We start from the raw sequence: 6,000 nt of genomic DNA, 5'->3' as shown, positions 1-6,000 counted from the left end.
GGCGACAGGAGGCTGGGAGGGGACAGCCGCTCTTGGAGAAGGCACACCGGGCTGGGCTCTGATGGCAGGCCTGCTGCCTAGAGAGTACATCTCTGCTTGCAGCTGTCACTTCAGTGGACAGATGACTTCATTTCAGCTCCCCCCCCCCCAATAAAGGGGCAATAATCTCTCACTTGGGAGAAATACCATATGGCAGATGCTTTGGAAAGTTGTAAGAAAACAGTATAAAGTACTTAGGGGGAAAATGCCACTTCCAAAAGCATAAAATTTGTCTAGAAAGGGATCAGGAAGTGTCTTTGAAATACCATAGGTTCCCAGAAGATGAAGTCGAAACCAGTGGGGTTAGGTAACAAGAGGGGCATTATCAAGGCAAGTTAACAGAGACATCTCCTTTCTTGTGTTTACATACTTTTAGTGTGGCTCAAATCCGAAACACTTATTCCCAAAGCTCGCCCTGAACTGCCCTTGCTGAAATCTCAATGTCCACCACTCTCTACCTTGTACTTCAGGCTCGAAAATAACAGGTCTTCTCATTCCCCAAAGACCCAGTGGCATGAAGCCTCTGGCATGTGGTTTTGTGTCTCTGGGCATTTGGTCATGCAGGTTTCTTGTTCTGAAAGGGCCGTTCTGGCTCTTCAAAATTTAGCCTCCCTTGGCTATTTACTGGGCCTCCCAAGTGTGTTCAGCACCCCCTCTTCTGTGCTACCTTGCGATCTTATACATATTTCTTTTGTTGTACCTAGTACATCGTCGAGTCATTTATTTGATTATATGACTTATTTCCTCCACTAGACCCTGAGCTCCTTGCTCTCTGATTTGTCTCTGGATTCCCAAAACCTAGGTAGTGCTGGGCTTATGAGAACAGCCCCATAAACATTTGCAGAATTTGGTGTCCAATAGTGGGGGGAGCCTCACTTGCTCAGCTGATCTCCTTTGGACCAGAGCTATATTTTCCAGGGCAAGCCTAGGTTAGGGTTCCATTTTGAGGTCTCTAGAACAAAATCCCCAGTAGCCTTGGGTTCCTCAGCATGGGGCTCTGGTCAACTGAGTTGCAGGCGCAGTCTTTCATTAACTCTCTTGACTCAAATGTCTGCACCAAGATTTCCAATCCAATTACCAAGAGTCTCCCAGCCAGCACCTTCTTATCCTTCAGACCTCATCTTAAATGTCTTCTGAGAGACCGTTCCTGATTTCCCAGTCTGGAGTAGCTCTCCCCATTACTGTCTTGGCTTACCACATGACTTGGCATTTAGTAGGCATTCAATAAATACCTGTTGAAAGAGTGAGTGAAGGCATTTTGCAAGGTTTGAGTAAGCTAACGCCCATGGAATGCCTCAGACACATTCATTGCCTATAGACACACAGTAAATGTTTCCTTTATCAACATCTCTTCAGACACACTAATCCCAGGAAGCAACTAGGATAATGAAGCAACATCTCCCCGACTCCAGCACTTACAAAAATGTTTCCTTCCACCTACAGACAAATATAAAGGGAGAAGAATTCCAAAAGGAAGGCAGTTGTCATCTCTGACATACAAATAAAACATGCTCAGAGTGGACAGCATTTATGTTCCCTTAAAGTGTGGCAAAAGCCAAGTTCCCCACAGCTTGAGCAAACAGGAAGACAAGAAATGTTCACACATAACCTTAAAAGTGGATCCAACCATGCCGCAGAGTGAGGCAAGCCTGGCTTAGGAGATTATGCCCATATAAGGCCCCACAAGCAGCTCCCAGTGGAGCCTGAGATAATTTGGCACCTCTCAGCAAAGACCAACAAGATTTGCCTTCAGGGCTTTGTTCACAAATAACCCCAAGTCGGCTGTCTACATTTTCATCTAAACATTCGATGAAAAACCTAATACCACCCTAAACATTTCAGCCTCAAAGACTCTGAAGAAAGTGCTGGAAATAACTCAAAGGCAGCCATCATCTGAAATGCTCACTCAAGGCTCCCCGGTGGTCTTTCCGAGTTGCTGAGGAAGAGCTGGGATAGGGAGGCAGGGCTCTGGGGACCACCTGAGCTCAGAGATGGGCTGAGATCTGTTTCCTTTTCTGTCAGTGACAGTAAAGGGCTAGATAGTAAGCATTTTTCACTTTGCGGGCCATAGGTCTATCACCACTGCTCTACTCTACCACTGTAGTGAAAAAGCCTTAGGCAAGACGTGAATGAATGGGCATGGCTGTGTTCCAATAAAATTTTATTGATGGTCACTGAAATGTGAATTTCATATAATTTTCATGTGTCACAAAATATACTTTTGATTTGTTACAACCACTTAAAAATACAAAAACCAGTCTTAGCTCTCAGGCAGCACAAAAACAGTCAATGGGCTGGACTCGACCTGTGGGCTGCAGCTAGCTAATCCCTGCAGCGGGCAGTAATGTACAGTAATGTGTAGTAATCAGCAAAGAACACAGCCTCAGGCCCTTGGGCTCACTTGGATTTTGCAAGTTAACTTCTGCCACTTTCTGGCTATGTGACTTTGAGCAAGTCAGTAAAATCTCTGAGCCTCAGTAACCCCATCTGTCTGGACCTCCTTGCCACTGCTGGAATGAACATTAAAAGAGAAAAGCCATCTCATGATGGTGCTTGGCACACATAAACACTCTGTAGATGTCAGCTACTGTTATCTGAAGTTCCCTTTGATTACAGCTGGCATTCTCCCTTCTGATATCCCTAGTGCCTAGCACACTATGTGGCACACAGTAGACACTCATGAATCTTGGTTGAATGAATGAATGAATGAATGAATGAATACATGCGTGAATAAAATCCCATTGAAATGCAGCAACTGACACTTTCACGCTCTAGCTGCCCAGGCTGTCAACTTGCAGCCTCCATCACTTCCAAACTTTTAGTTTTGGCCCAGTGTTGTTGTTGGGTCAGCACTGGGGCAAGTGGTTGGGGTTGCACTTGGTACAATTTCAGATGTGCACATAGTAGGTACTCAATAATTGCTTGAGGAATGAATTAATAGACATCTATTGCCCAAGTGAAGCAATAACTTCAAGTATTTTAAGTTCAAAAAGAGAGATCCCCCTCCTTTGCGCCCAGTCCTAGGGCTCATGATGTTGGGGAAGTGGTGATTAGGATGAGGGGACCTCCCTGAAAGTCTGCCCCGGGGAGGGAGAAGGTAATTGTCCAGCACTGCATGTTGGTCTTCTCCCGCTTTCTTCAGCTAGTCCCACAGAGGGACACTGGCCTGCCCACCACCTGCCTCTCTAGGAGACCAAGCTCTTGTATAAACAAACTGTTCAGGGCTTTTTAGAGCCAAATTTCTATCTGCGTACGCATTCTCATCCAGAAGGCCATTGCTCCAGCTGCTAAGGTAAAAAGGGGGTTAGCCAGTGATTTGGGCCCATGTGCTTCATGGGGAGAAGCCATTTATTTTTGTATAAACAGCATATGGTGCTCATCTACCCCTCACAAGGAGGCTGTGGGAATTCCTGGCACACGAGTAATTTTAAGTTTCAAAGTTTTTCTAGGGTCCTGAAAAAAAAAAAGCTGCAGAAAACATGGAAAAGGAAATCATCTTGAGTTGGACACAGCAGCTCCTGAGCCACGAAGAGCATTACGTGCAGATCAGAGGCCCCAGCGAAACTCTCCCTGGAGAAAAGACCCCGCAAGCCCAAGCCAGGCCGATAGGGGATTGATTTCCCACCCCCGGAAACAGCGCAGGAATCAATGAGTGTGCTGTGATCCAGAGCTGACAGCCGGGAAGCCTTGGCCTTGGGCAATGCTAGGCAGGAGGCTGTGGGCTACGTGAGCACTGACAAGACCCTTAAAGGCTTCCAACTTTCCTCTGGAGGAAGGCTTGACTTGGCTTCCACTACAAGTTCTGTCAACCACATCAGAGCACTTTCACAAAAGCCACTCAGAAAATGGAAAATGTTAAGGACATTTGTGGGAACCAAGAAGGAGCCAGACACAAGTATGGCATCATTTTCCCCACCACCCAAGAAGCCACCATCCCAAGTCTTGAAGAAGCACAAAGGGAAGTCGAGGTCCTCATGCCTGTTGAGCAGGCCCCAGGGAGTCTGCACGTCAGAGCCTGCTTTGGGCCTTGAGACTTCAGTCTGCTTTGAGCCGATGGTGGCACCAGCCATTTCTTATGATTAATCATAGTAATAATCGCCATGGCAGCTACCATTGACAGGGTGTTCACTGTAGGCCAGGCACTGTGCTAAGTAGCTGTGTGATCTTGGGCCTTCGCTGAACCCCTCTGAGCCCCAGTTCCTTCCTTATTGGCAAGAAAGGGGATAGCAATGGCACTCAGCTCAGAGAGTTGTTCTGTGGATTCGACGAGGCAATGCTTATAAAGGGCTTAACCCTGTGCCTGGCCCAGATTAGGTGCTTCAACAAGAGACAACTGCTATTATTATTACATGCGGAAATAGCCGACGATTCAGATCAAAGGGGAAAATGACAATAGCCTTAATTCTGTTGTTGTAATTCTCTTTCTTCCGCTCCTCACCTTCTTCTTTCTCAACTTATCCTGGTTTTTTTTTTTTTTTTTTTTTTTTTTTTTTTTTTTTTTGAGACTGAGTTTCACTCTTGTTGCCCAAGATGGAGTGCAATGGCGGGATCTCGGCTCACTGCAACCTCCTCCTCCTGGGTTCAAGCAATTCTCCTGCCTCAGCTAGGATTACAGGTGCCCACCACCACACCTGGCTACTTTTTTTTTTTTTTTTGTATTTTTAGTAGAGAGGAGGTTTCACCTGTTGGCCAGGCTGGTCTCGAACGCCTGACCTCAGGTGAGACACCCGCCTCGGCCTCCCAAAGTGCTAGGATTATAGGCGTGAGCTTACCCTGATCTTAAACACAGACTTTCCATTCTCTCCCAGCCCTATGAAGTACAGGGAGGGCAAAAGCTTGCATGGCCATGGAGAAGCACGCATGAGCCACTCACAGGTTTGTGTGCCCACCAATGGCAAGTCCAAGCAGATCGCCTCTTCTTTCTCCTTGCCAGGTCCGTTTTTGGCACTTTACATCTCCCAGCCAATATGGTTTTGGTCGGCTCCACGGAGCAGCGCATGAGGCATGCCACGGCAACGTGAGAAGTAGCTAGTTGGCTATCTTGTCAGGTTGTGTAGCTGTGAGTCAAAAAAATGCCAAAACATTTGAAAGCAGAATTCACTCCTTCTGTGACAGCCACCAGAGTAATGCTCAAAAAGGTATTTTTTCCTCTTCTGTGGGTAGAGCAGAAGAGAAAAAAGTGAGTGGCAGTCACTAGTCCAGTAAAGGGAATGTTTGATCTTGGTTTGTTCATTCATTCGCTACTTTGTTCATCCCTCACATTCTTGGTAGGTTCCTGTATCTACTTTTTGCTGAGTAGTATGCCTAACACTGGGGAAAATCAGACGATTGAGACAAGGGTGTCTGAGCCTATGGCTTACTGTCTAGTGGGGGAGATGGATAAAATAAATGAACAATTCTAATGTGGTGAGAGGAGTTCTCTGCATCTGAGGAGCACAGGGCACTGTCAGTCCCCAGAGGAACCAGCATTGAACTCAACCTGGGAATGTGTTTGTTTCAGTTCACGAAAAAGCCAGCATCCAAATCGAAAAGATGGCCAGGAGTGGTGGCTCTTGCCTGTAATCCCTGTAGTTTGGGAGACCAAGGCAGGAGGATTGCTTGAGCCCAAAAGTTTGAAACCAGCCTGGGAAATATAGCAAGACCCTTTGCCTACAAAACAATTTTTAAAAATAAAAGATGGTCTTTGCTTAAAACTAGTGAATGCAAGCAGCCTGGGAAACCAAACACAGAGGCCACGGAGCCTCCAAAGGCAGCCTGGAAAGTTACTCCTCTGCATCTTGTTCTGTGCCTGTTTTTTTTCTATCCCTCAGCCCATTGATTAGGCTCTTGCCTTTCACTCTCAAGAAAGAGTTAATCCTATATACAGTAAGATTTCAATTTTCCAAAGTTTCTGAATGTGTGGGTGCATATGCATATAGAGTAAAAATACTGGAAGAAGCCTCACTAAAATGTTAACAATGG

Source organism: Pongo abelii, chromosome X, assembly GCF_028885655.2.
Source record: "Pongo abelii isolate AG06213 chromosome X, NHGRI_mPonAbe1-v2.0_pri, whole genome shotgun sequence".
Lineage (NCBI taxonomy): Eukaryota > Metazoa > Chordata > Mammalia > Primates > Hominidae > Pongo > Pongo abelii.
The sequence above is the reverse complement of the archived record's forward strand: the minus strand, read 5'-3'. Positions refer to the sequence as shown.